General features: G+C 48.9%; 1 long non-coding RNA gene across 1 annotated transcript in view; it reads left to right on the plus strand.

The window, feature by feature from the left end:
* Positions 1–12,102: 12,102 nt before the first annotated feature.
* The window catches only part of LOC116090503, a 2,558-nt gene continuing 1,215 nt past the window's right edge, over positions 12,103–13,445 (plus strand). The window contains exon 1 of the long non-coding RNA XR_004118699.1: positions 12,103–12,237. This is a non-coding gene — a long non-coding RNA (uncharacterized LOC116090503). The remainder of the gene's footprint in view (positions 12,238–13,445) is intronic.

A 13,445-nucleotide genomic window follows, 5' to 3' on the forward strand; every position in this document is an offset into this window, starting at 1 on the left:
TCCCTAACTTTCTCGGCAGATGGACGTGCGCCTTGAGAGCCACTGAGTGCCAGTCTAGGCAGTTCACGAATCCGTTGACTGAGTGCCTACAAAGGCCCTGTTGCCTTGATGATGGTTATGGTGCCCTGTGAGCCTCCCGACCTCTCTCCCACCAAAGCACAACAGAGAGGGTAGGCGCCCTGCATCAGCTGAGGGACCTAGTTCAAGGAGGCTCTCTTGAGGAAGATAACGTTGTCTGTGGACAAAGGTCCCTTCCGTCCTCTCTGCCATTCTTGCTGAGGGAGCTAGCCTTCCCCTCTGAGCTACCAAGGGCTCCACCGTCTGTTCTGCTTCTGTCTATGGAAACTGTCTAGCAGTGACAAGCCAGTCAGGCCCAAAGGAAGCAGCATGCGTGTTTGCCCCTGACTGCCACTTTGAGGAGCATTTGCCCAGTCGGCCACGGCAGCTGCCCCTGGGAGGTTCAGGATGGAGAGTTCACTAAACTCAGCTGAAGCCTGGAGTTCAGCATAACCCCGTGACCCATATGTTTATGAGAGTGAAAAGAAAAATCGTAGTCAGTGATTGAGCTTTCAGAAGTGCTTGTTACACAGCATTGGTGTGATAAACGCTGACCAATGGAGAACTGTTGCTCCCACGGAAGTGGCTAAGCTGAATTCGGACTTTTAGATGTGATCTTTGGATAGGAAAGCAGAGCCTGCCTAAGGGTGAAGGCAACACAGAAACTGAGCTAAGGTGTGGTGATGGTCCTAAGCCTGCTGATGGCTTTAGTCTCTCTGCATCTGGCTCTACTTGAGACAGGGCTCTTCCAGTCTCAGGAGCAGAAAGAGGAAACTTTTCTGACACAAACTAGAAAAGTCAAAAAAATCCAGAAGCGATGAGAGTGCAGCTTGATCCAGGCGCTCTTTGCTGGACCTGTGTCTTTGTCTATCCATCCCGCCTCCCATACAGAAGCTGGATCCCGTATGGCTGGATCATGATGGCTCCCCCATTCAGGTCTAATGGCACAGTTTCTTCTGGAAGACAACTGTTGGCAGTAACTATCTATCTTCTTTTTTGCCTGGCAATGCCAGTGGGGAGGATCCCACCCCTGTCCTGGCACCTGCCTCAGAGATTGCAATAAGGAACATGTTGGATTTCCTCAGCCAGCTAGGCTGTGAGGAAGGCTTCTCCTTGGCCTATAGGGAGCCTCCTAAGCTAAGTACCTGGGTGAGGTGCTACCAGGAACATGCTACTTTGCTGGTAACAAAGTAATAAAGGAAGAAATTCTCTTGTATCCTCAAAGGATGGATTCCTGACTCCCATGAATGTCTGAAACCACAGACAATAATGAGCTCTATACATGGGACACTTCTCTATATACATAGATATGGTAACAACAACAATAACAAACAATAAACTAAGGTTGCTGTATCAAATAAAACAAAGATAAACTTTTTTCCCACATAAACTGTGACACTATAATGTTTACTAGATAAGAGAGACAACTAAGTGCCTCACAGGAGAGTAATGTACACAGTGTGACTACATTGAACAAAACACAAACCCTATAATACTATACATATGTACACACACACACACACACACACACACACACACACACACATACACACTACTTTGATAGTCAATCAGATAACAGACGTAGCTAAGTGCCTAAAATGTAGTGTATACAGTGTGGATATAGTACATAAACCCTGGGGGCTGGAGAGATGGATCAGCGGTTAAGAGCACTGACAGCTCCTCCAGAGGTCCTGAGTTCAATTCCCAACAACCATATGGCTCACAACCCATCTGATGCCCTCTTCTGGTGTATTTGAAGAGAATGGCAGTATACTCATATGTATAAAATAAATACATCTTTAAAAACCCAAAGCCCTGATTATAATAGTAAATTTAATAAAAGACATGGCTAAGAACCTAATGGGCAGGTAGTATACAGTATGGGCATGCTGAATATAGCATAAGGCCAGTGATACCATGAGAATCAATCTCATGACAGAAATAGCAATGAAACTAATGGGAGGGTAGTATATACAGCGTGGATACTCTGAGCAAAGGTCGATTCACACCTTAGGTAGGAGAGAGTGGGGCAGGGTAAGATTCCATGTTCCTACTTAAGAATCTCAAGATGTTTGAAACTTATCAATGGTATATTTCTGGGATATTCCACTTGATATTTTGAATTGCATTTAGCTACAGATAACTAAACCTTGGAAAGCAAAACCACAGGTGAGATGGGCTACTGTAACACTATCCCAAGTGCTGCAGACAACTAAAGGATATTCCTTCACAGTCTGGAAGTCAGAAGTGTGATATCCAGGTGAGGGGTTTCCTCCACTGCACTTTCTTTGGCAGCACCTCTCTATCACATCCATTGGTTGCTGGAGATTCTCAGTGTTTCTTGGCTTGTAGATCTCTGCAGCCATTGCCATAGGGGTCTCTGAGGGGTCTCTGAGTTTGTGCGTGTGTGTTCAGAGGCCTTCTTGGAAAGACACCTGTAGTAGGTTCCACTCTACTGCAGTTTGCCCACACCTTAGTCACACCCGAGAAGATCCTCGCCCACTTTCCTGCCCCAGTTACCTGCTGAGGTGGCAAAGGGACCTGAACCTGGGGTGAACACCACTCAGTCTCGTCCAGTATGTTACAGAAGATAACAGCCAGTGCTCGACTGATTGTAAGAATCCCCTCCCCTTTTTTTTTAAACACACAAAACAAATATCATGGGATAGGTTGATTTTTTTTTTTTTAAATTTCAAAATAATTTTAGACCTGGAGGAAAGTCACTGTGGTTGCACAGCGAGCTTCTCAGCAGTAGTGTTTTCTCCCTTGTTCTCTCTAACACCTCATGTAATCAGAACACAGTGACCCAAACCAAGGAAACAGTCTGGGTGCGATGCCATTCGTGAGTGTGCAGATTTTATGTAGATCTCACCAGCTTTGCTATTAATGGTTCTTTCCCTCAGGGACCCAGGCCAGGATTCAGGCAGCAGGCAGTGTTCACAACTCCCACCTGCTCTGGCAGGGCCTCTGCTCTTCTCTGTCAGGACCTGGATCCTCTGAGAGGGCACTGGTCATTTCTGTTATGAAAGATTCTCGCGTGGGTTTGCCAACATTTTCTTCAATGCCAGGTTGAGGTCATGTGTGTTAGGTGTGGACACTCATCTCTGAGGTAACATGCCTTCTGCGAGACAGGTGAGATCCATCTTATCTTGGAGATGCTGACTGTCAGGCTGGGGAAGAATGTGCTGGGGCCTCCCTAGCATTTGACTTAGTTTTCCCTTTGCTGTGACTACAGATGTCAGAGAGGAGACTCGGGACAATTCAATTTGATCCAGCTTGTGAGTTGGAAGTTTTGTCCTCTTGGAGCTAAGTGTCCCCACCTCATGTGGCCTTTACAGCTCCCTGAATCTCCACTAAGTGCCAGATACCCACTTCTTCCCCGTGTCCCTCCGTGTGACCAATCATGACTACGACATAACACTTCTCAGCAGATATGTGCTCCCCACTTTCTTTGTCATTAGTATCTGTTTTTATTTTATGCCTGCATGCGTATGTGGTGTTACATGTGGGCATGTGTCTGTGCATGCATGGAGGTCACACCATGTGTCCTGTTCTATAACTCCCTACCTTTTTAGTTCCATGAGACCCAGTCCCACCGAGCTTGGAGCTAGATGACTGCCAGCCCTCCACCCCACAGTCCTCCTGTCTCTGCCCCTTCATAGCCCTGACTTAGCAGGTGCATAGCCACATTCAGATTTTTTTCTGAAATGGGGGAGGGTCTCACTATGTAGCCCTGACTGGTCTGGAATTCACTTTGGACCTCAAGCCCAAAGAAACCTGCCCACTTCTGCTGAGATCAAAGGCATGTGCCACTGTGCCTGTAGTTTTTACATAGATGCTGAACTCGGGCCCTCGTGCTTACCTGATGACCCACCCCTCAGGCTCCTAGTTACCTACCTTCCTCCAGTGAGAAACAACATTGGAGGTTTTTGTTTGTTTGTTTTTGTTTTCTGTTTCATTGCTTCTTAGACTAGGTCTCACATATCACCAGCTGACCTAGACTCTTTCCATAGCTGAGGATAATCTTTAACTCCTGCCTCTCCTATCTTTACCCAAGAAGTGCTGGGCTTACAGGTGTACATCACTGTACCTTCTTGTATGTGTTACTAAGGCAGGAACAGACAGACCCATGACTGCAAGCTGAGCTCTACTGGAGCAGCCAAGCCCCAGAGTCATGGGAGGGCTCTTGAGACTGCGGGCATTAAGATGGGAAGTGAGGAGAATGAGCATCAGATTGCTCCTCCAGCAACCCAGGCATCAGGCATTCACTCACCTGCTGCAGCTCTGACGGGAGCACAGACCACTGGGCAGTGGGCACTCTTCCATCACTTTCTGCTGCTTAGCTCTTAGCTCTCCCCCTCTGCCCTCCTTATTTTCTTTCTTGCTTTATCTTCTCTAGCATGGATACACTCCACTGGGTAAGACACTGTGGAGAGAATGGGCTATTTTTAATATAATCCACACACAGTTGACAGCATGGAATTTAGTGCACTTCAGGCTTGCACAACCATTGCCATATTTGGTTCCGGAATGTTTTTATTACACTCCCAAGAAGAACCACTTCTCCATCAGCAACCATTCCTTCTTGTTCCCTTCTTCAGCAGGTGGTAAGTGCTCTGAGCATGCGCACTCATTCTGGAAATGTCACCAAGTGGAATCGCATGCCCTGGATGAGCGGCTTCTTTCTTGTATGCACCTATTTTTAAGTCATCTATCTGTTGATACAAATTACTTCACCTCATTCCTCTTTTGAAGCCACATAATAATCCGGGGGTGGGGGGGCGGAGCGCTGTACCACACTGTGTATCTATGCACCACCTGACACACATTTGGGCTATTCACCTTTCATGTACCACTTCTTGTAGACACTTCTTAATTTCCTCACAGACTTTCACATAGTTCTGGCTCCTAGAGGCTCTGGCCTCTAAGTTTAACTTCTGAAGGGACTGCCACATGAGTTTCAAATTACTGAAAGTACAGATTTCCGAGGCTGAAGAAATGGCTCAGTGATGAACAGCAATGGTGTTCTTTTAAAGGACCTGGGTTCCATTTCCAGCACTCACATGGAGGCTCACAACCATCTGTACCTCCAGTCACAGAGGATCTGAATTTCTCGTCTAGTCTCTGTGTGTACTGCATGTACCCAGTACATAGACATATAGGCAGGCAAAACAACTACACACATAAAAATAATACATATAGATTTCCAATCTCTGCTAAGATTCTGGCTCCATGGGGCTGGAGTGCAATGAGGAAACATTATCTCTCTCTCTCTCCTTCTCCCTTTCCGTGTGTGTGTGTGTGTGTGTGTGTGTGTGTGTGTGTGTATAAAACTCTATCTATCTATCTATCTACCTATCTATCTATCTATCTACCTACCTACCTACCTACCTACCTACCTATCTATCTATCTATCTATCTATCTATCTATCTATCTATCTATCTATCTATCTATCTACCTACCTACCTACCTACCTACCTACCTACCTACCTACCTACTTATCTATCTATCTATCTATCTATCTATCTATCTATCTATCTATCTATCTATCTACCTATCTACCTATCTAAGACTGTAGTCTAGGCTAGTCTCCAACCTATTAGCCCAGGATGGCTATGACCTCTTCAGCCTCCCGTTTCTGCCTCCTTGTATTATAGGTGTGGGGATTATGGGTACATGAGCAAGCCTGGTGGGAAACTGCATTGTGTGTGTTCTGCATATGCTCATGGGGAGGTTGAGATCTGGCATTTTCCTCAGTCAAGGTACCTCTTCTTTTTTGAGACAGGTTCTCTCGTGAAACCCGGGGCCCCTCTGTCCATCTAGGCTAGCTGGACAATGGACTCCAGGGCCTGACTGACCACTCACTTTGGCCTTACTGACAAGTCGCCACCCCTGGTTGTTGGAGATCTGAACTCAGATCCTCATGCATGCATAACAAGTGGCTGACCATTGCTGCAGCCCTGGAAACTTTCTAAACAGCACCAAGGGAACAGTGAGAGAGGCTATGAGCAGGGCTGGGCAGAGAAGCAGGAGCCAGCATCTATTCTTACGGTCTGGGAACCAGCTTCCATTCCCATGTTCCCAAAGTCTGACAGTACATGTTGGTGCCAACCCTGGCACCAGCAGACACAGAAACATGGTTGGTCCTGGAGCCTGGGAGTTCACACTCCAACGAGCCTCTGTGAGCTGTTGGGATTGGACTGTTGGAGGCTGTGATTGTGGCCAGTGGGTCAGCCAGGGAGCAGTGACATTCTGTTTGTCTGAGTGTTTGTCTTTTGTCTTAAATGCTGAGCCAACATGTACAAATAGGGAGATTTTGTGCAGTAATTTGATTTCTGGAATCCTTAGAAGGGCAGCAGATCTGGTGGCCCTGGACATATGTTATTTCATTCCCAAAACAGCTGAGCTGTTGAGCTGGGGCTGTATTTGCTCAGTTTGCCCTAGTTCACTCCATCCTTTAGTGTGGGGCAGTGGACCATACCACCAGACAGAACCTGGTAAGGTCAAGCGAATTCAGGAACTCTGTTTAATCTGCTCCCGACCAGGTTCCTGTCCTGGAATGTGAGACCGAGACACCCCATGGAGATGACCGAGACAATCAGTCGGGAAGGGACAACACCTGAAGCCCTTCCACATGCAGACAAAGCATCCCTAACATCTCAGACCCAGCCATCTGCCTTTAGACCCCAACCCACCCAAAATGTTTATAAGGAATAAGGTACACAGTTACTTCACCGAAGACTGTCTGAGAGTGCCTGTTTATCAAGCTGTAATGCCCTAAGGAAAGGTATTCTCCTCTAAAGCTTTCATTGCTGGGAGTTCAGTCTACTGCAGCAGCTTTCTGCTTGGTGGTCCTCAACTTTAGCTCCTAGCTGCCTACTGTATCCTGCCACCTGCCACAGCCAGCCTTGCTCCCCCTCAGGGAGCTGCAACTCCAACTGGGCCAGAGCCTCATAGATCCCCTCAAAGAGTGCCGGTATGCAGACCGGCACCCTAGACTCTTCTCCTATGTGAGCCCTGTGACAGTGTGGTCCTCCTTCCCCCACAACTGAGTCTGAGGCCATCCCTGCACTGTTGTGAGACACCAGATTCCCTATCCCTGCAGGTGACCTTCTGTTCTCTCCATCCTCTTGTCCACATGTTCTTTTTGTCCTCTTTCCCTTAGTCCGGAGCTTCTCATTGAGAGCAACTATGGGGATGGGAAGCCAGTGTGGACTCTGGAGAGTGGCACCCCTGGGTACCTGGGTCAGTTTCTGGCATTTCCTGGTTATGGACATGAGGTAGTCATGTGACCCCTGTGAATTAGAGGGTACACATTATTTGTCCTTTGACACAGGGGAAGCATCTATTACAGGGATATTCTTGGCCTACCATTGTTCAGGGCCCAGGGTGACAAGTACCTGGCAATCCTGGGGCTAAGTGGCTTCTCCATCTGCACTACACTCAGAGACAGAGCCCATGGCTAGGGACCTATGGCCTTTTGACCAGAAAGTGAGCACTCTATGAGCTGCATTCACACCCACCCCTCATGTATCTCTGAGTTCAATATTAGCACTCTACTAGGGGAGACTGGGCTGGGACAGATATCCAGCAGCTGGAAGATGATGGGTTTCTAGGCTGCAGGATCAGGAACGACAAACCCCAGCAGTCTCACCAGTGATATACTTGAAATGGGAACCCCATTCAATTTCTTCCCTAGGCTAGAAAGAAAGGCGACTTTTCCTTCTCATTCTCTTCCAACAGTCACCTCTTTGGTAGATACTGGATAAGGCCTGGCACACAGTAGGTATTCAAGAAATGGCATTACTTAATTTTTAAAGTCTTTTTCCTTCCGGTAATGAACCAATAAGGTCAGGGCCAGGAAGGTTTAAAGGCTTTAACTTAAAATTACCCCCCAGGTCTTTAGACTTAAAATCGAAGCTTTATTCCTAATTCTCTTCAGGAAGTCTGACTGGATGCAACCCTGTGGGAACGCTCTGGGAGGAGGTCACTGGATCCTATGGAGTTTGCAGTCAGCCATGGGGTACAAGTACCTGGAATGCTGACTGGTGGGGAGGGAGGGATGGACGGGGCAGGAGTTTAGAGAGGGGAATGGGTGCAGGAAAGGACTTCAGGGAGTGGAGGAGAGCCTGAGACCAGGGGTCTGACACTACCTGCCTCTGTCCCCAGGTGGCAGAGCTGACCACTCCTTAGTTGTTCCTAGAGCTTGGGCAGCATGGGGCCAGCTGGGCTCTGCCCGCAGAAAGGCTTGCTTTCCATGTTGTGCTAGCTCCCTGAGCTAACTCCTGAGACTCAGTTTCCCCTTGTAAAATGGGTTTCATTATAGTATCCCCTGGAAGGACTGTGTTTGATGAGGTATGCTGAGGGCCTGGAGTGGGAGTTCAGCCCTCTGCTAGCCCTGCCGCTTCCCTGCCCAGCATAGAGCCTGGAGAGCCCCTGTTCTCTCTGCTTCCTGAGTGAATGGTAGCCCCCTTCCTGTGCCCAGCTGCCATTAACACACTGGGGCCAGTGCCATTGGAATCTGGCTAATTCCCAGGAGGCTCTTCTCTCTTTCCCAGTGGCTAGAACTGGGACTGGCGGTGTTTCTTCTTCATTTAGTTAAGGAAAAAGAGGCAGAGAGGTTGGGAGAATTACCTAAAGCCACAGAGCCATCTCGAGGCTAAGCTGAAGGGAGAGACCCAAACACCCCGATTTGGGAGGCTGAAGTCCCTCTATCTTTACTGCAGGTCATACAAGTCGAGCACCCCCCCCTTTGATCCCGTTGTCTCTGGGTCCTCTTTTCTGGGCACATGGGTGGGAACATCACCCCTGTGGAGCACAGTGTGTCCTATGGCACTGACCGGTGTCCTTGGACCCAAAGATCTGTCCCTCTAGGAATAATTGGGGGTCTTACAGGAAACACTGCCTGCTAGGGGTCTGGGGCTTCCTGTCTCTGGCCTGTGGCTCTCCCTTTCTTTTCCTTTCCCCTCAGGTCTCTGTGTCCCCATTTTTCTGTCCCTTCTCCTTTCCCAGCCTCAGGGCGGCAGTGTTTGGGGGAAAATTATGCAGTGTTGACATTGGAATATGAATTAGGCAAGAGCAGCAGCCAAATATTGGAATTAGGGAAAGCAGGAGGCAGGCAGGGATCCAAAAGTGGGCCAGGACATCTGTGTGGCGGCTGCTCCAGATGCCTGACCCCCAACTTCCCACCTGGAAGCCACTGGTCCCTGAGTCACAGCAGGCTCTGCCACAGCCAAGCTTTGGCTTGGCAATGAGGCGGCCTCACCAGCTAACTGCTTGCCAGGCCTGGGAGCGAGCAGTCCTGCTGTGATCTGAGAGAGGACAGATGTTACTGTCCTTCATCGAGCTCACTCAGAGGGCTGCTGCCCCTTTCTCTGTTGTATTCCTTCACTTTCCTTTGGGCTTGCCCCTTCCACTTCCCTTTTTCTTTCCCTCTTCCCTCTCCTTCATTTTCCCTCTGCTAGAGACAAATCCAGGTTAGAATTTTTTGCAGGTCAGGTAAGCATTTCACCAGCCAGCTAAATCTTGCCCAGTACCTATGGGTCAGGTCAGTTCTTACCAAGGTACATTGCATGGAGCCCACTTTCTCCAGACTGCTGACAGCCTTCTGGAAAGGGGGAGGTGCTATGTGTATGTTTGGGAAGTGCATTAAACAGGTCCACTACAGGGACCCCTCCTTTCACAAGTAAATAGGCAGGGTAGTCCCTCTAAGAGGAAGAAGAGTGTCTAGGGGTTCCCAAAGCTGGTGCGACAGGTAACCCCTTTTCTCACTGGTATCTCTTTAAGAATCAGTGCCCACAGAGCTGATTCTTCTTCAAACTTCTCTGATGGATGCGGACAGCAGACAGGATGGCACGACCCTCTCTCCTCACCCCTGGTTCTTTCTTTTGGGAAAACGCAATGTGCCACGTGGCCCTTCTCCCCCTGTGTTCCCGGCCTTGGCACCCACAGCACTCTGACAGCTAGGTGTCATGTTCAAGTTCAGCTCAGGGCTGCAGGATAGGAGGACACTAGATCCCAGGGCTCCAGCTCTTGTGTCCAGGACCTTTGCCTGTCCCACTACTGCCTGGGTAGCTGATGTTGTGTAAGGCAGCAGAAAGGCAGGTGCCAGAGGTATCTTGGATCAGCTCTTGATGGCACCATACCACTTCCAGCCACCTCTCTCAGTGCCCTGTTCTGTCCCCAGCTTCTGTGAAGAAGTGCTTGCCTAAGTAGGCTGTGAGTTCTGAGAGAGGTCCTGGCTTTCTGGCCATCAAAAGGCACCTTCTTCCTCTCCCCTCTCTTTTTCCCAAGGGGCTCCAGGCAGCAGCTTCTGCTTTGCCTCCAGCTCAGTTGGGATTGTTGCAATGGGGAGGCAAAAAGGTTTAGGTCTTGGAAGAACAGAGCCAAGCCCCACAAAAGGTTCAGAGAAAACTTAAAAGCCTGAGACACCCTCTGGCCCCATCCTGTGAGGGTCTGGATTTCCCTATCTGAAGGTTAAGTAAAGTCTCTCCAGTTTTAACAGAATGTAAGCCTATGAATTCTTCAGTGGCACCTGCTGCCCTTTACTCTCTTCACACCCACCTTAACCCGGCCTCTGCATCTTGTCTTTCCTGTAGGATTCCAGCTGCTTGCCAAGGCATCTCCCTGCCCTGAGCTCCCACTCAAGGGAGCTCTTACGACCTCACCTACGCATGCCCGCCTGTCTCCTCTGCATCAAGCCTGGGGCCATCTCTACCACCCAGGGCCAAAAGCTTCCCAGCCTCTGCTCTTGCTGTGTTTCCAGTCTTTCTGTCTTCTCCTTGGGATAAACACTGCAAGCTGCAGGGCCTTCTGCTGCCCCTTAGAGCCTCTGGCCCGCATGTCTCTGCTAAATTCTTCTGCATCATATTAAAACTAGCTAAGGCTAGTGTCTCACCCCTGATCTCCTCTATGTCCATTAGCCTACCTATCTCTTGATTTTAAATTCTAAATGCAAACACATTCTTTGATCTGTCCGGACAGCCCAGCAGTAACCATGCACATGTCCATCCTGGACTCCATTGGCCAATGGCATGGTTCCTGGGGGACTGCCACCATCTGGCCTTTCTCTACCCACATACAGCTGTTCAAATAATACATTCAGTTACTCTGATGTTTATTTACCTGGTCTTCTCCTCCCCCCTTTATCTCTACCCCGTGTGTGTATGTGTGTGTGTGTGTGTGTGTGTGTGTGTGTGTGTATATATGTATGTGTGTGTGTTGGGGGAATGTATATGGAACTGTGTATAGGCGTAAGCTCCCGAGTACACTTGTGTGGAGGCCCGAGGAAGAGGTTGGGTGTCCCACTCTGTAATTCTCTGCCTTATGCCTTTGAGTGTCTCATTGAATCTAGAACTAAACTGGAAGCTGGCAAGCCAGCCACCCTCCTGTCTCTGCTCCCTCACCCAGCCACACCCAACCTTTACACTTGGGTGCTGGGAATTCCAATCCAGACCCTCAGGCTTAGCACAGAGCTGGCTAGCTGGCCTGGCATGTAAGTTCTTCCTCAGTCTTTACTGCTGTAAATAGTAAAGCCATGAGCCCAACCCCCTGGAACACTGCTGCAGGCCGAATCTGCAGTAGAATTGTCATGTTCATGACCAGATGGCCTGCAGAAAACACTGGGCTGTTTGTACCCCATCTCACAGCAGTCCTGTCCACTGTGAGAGCATGGCAGAAGTCTCACCTATCACGGTGCTCCTCGCACACAGTAGGCTCAGTAAAGTGTTTGCTTAGTATGTGTATGACTTGCAAATTCTGGCTGTTTCCCCAGAAAAGTGGAATAGCTTTTGAATGCCCTGAAAAGTCTGATGTCAGCTGTAAGACTGGACACCTTGACAGAAGATGCTTCTCACATCCTTTGTTGATCTCTGGGCCATGAAGAACCCTGAAAGCCTGGTCACTTTCTTTGTTAAGTTGGTGTGTGTGTGTGTGTGTGTGTGTGTGTGTGTGTGTGTGTGGTTTTTGTCTTCAAAGCTGGCCTTGAGGATCCAAGTTGCTATGGCAACCCTGGAGCAAGGCCTTCCTTTCCTTCCATCTTGGGAGCCTTTGTTGCCATAACAACCACAGAGTCCACTCTTCTTTTCCCAACTGTGTGGAGAGGAGGAGACCCATTCAAAAGAGGCAGGGCCATGCTCCTCCCAAGCCCCAGAGAGTCACTGCTACCTGGTAACCAGCAGGTGAAGAAAGTTCAGGTTCAGGGGGAGTTAGGGTGTATCCACAATGTAGAGGGTGATGTGGCTAAGTATTCTTCCTCAGCACACGCACTTTAGGTGGCAGGGCAGGATCTGACCTGGCCTCTGGGGATGCACAGCTTGAATGAACCAGAGCTCTGTGCCAAGGGCACTGTGGCACTATGATAAATGCCCCACCCCCTGTCCCATAGCCTCAGGCATTTGACTTCTTGGTCCCCAGTTGGTGGCACTGTCTGGGGGAAGTTTAGGAGGTGTGGCCTTGTTGGAGAAAGCATGTCACTGGGTGTGGGCTTTGAGAGTTTAAAGACTTGAGACATTTCTAGTGTTTTCTCTCTGCTGCTTGTGGTTCAAGATGTGAGCCCTTGGCTTCCTGCTTCTGTGGTCATGCCACCATATTTTCCTGAGATGAGGGATTCTATGCCTCTGGAACTGCAAGCCAAATAAATGCCTTCTTCTATAAGCATCCCTTAGTCATGGTGTTTTATCTTAGTAATAGCAAAGTGATTCAGATCAGGTGTGGTGACACACGCCTTCAGTCCCAGCACTTGGGCAGTAGAAGCAGATATATCTGTCACAAGTCCAGCCAGTCTACAAAGCAAGTCCAGGACAGGGCAGAGAAAACATCATCATCTTCAACGACGACGATAGAAAAGAAAGGTAATCATTATGCGACATAAATGCAAGCAGGGTTTCCCACTCCTGCTTACCCCACCTTAGTAAACCTCCTCCCTTGTTTGTTGTCTGCACCAGGGTGGGCTCCTCCTTCTACCCCCAGGCTCTGTAAACCTGCCAGTCATAAGTCCTGCTCACCCTCCTGTAGCCTTTCACCTGGATGTCCCTTTGCATACCAGACATCTGCAGCCATCTCTCACTTGGAGACCACTGTCATTTCCCTCCAGGATTGGTGCTCCTTCCCTGTCCCTAGCACATCTGCCATGGCTACAGACAGGTGACTCTGGTCCCTGACTGCCTCCTTAAGCTTCCAACTGGCTTCAGGATCTAGGCTTCCATCCATGGAAAACTGTAAGCAGTTTGCTCATTCCTGCTTTGCCTGTGTTCACCCTGTTCCTTCTGCCCAGGTATGATTCCCCTGCCTCCACAGCTAGGTCCCTACCATGAAGGATATTGAATTTTGTCAAAGGCTTTTTCTGCATCTAATGAGTTGATGTTTTTGTCTTTTGGTTTGTTTATAT

This window comes from Mastomys coucha, unplaced genomic scaffold, assembly GCF_008632895.1.
Source record: "Mastomys coucha isolate ucsf_1 unplaced genomic scaffold, UCSF_Mcou_1 pScaffold15, whole genome shotgun sequence".
Lineage (NCBI taxonomy): Eukaryota > Metazoa > Chordata > Mammalia > Rodentia > Muridae > Mastomys > Mastomys coucha.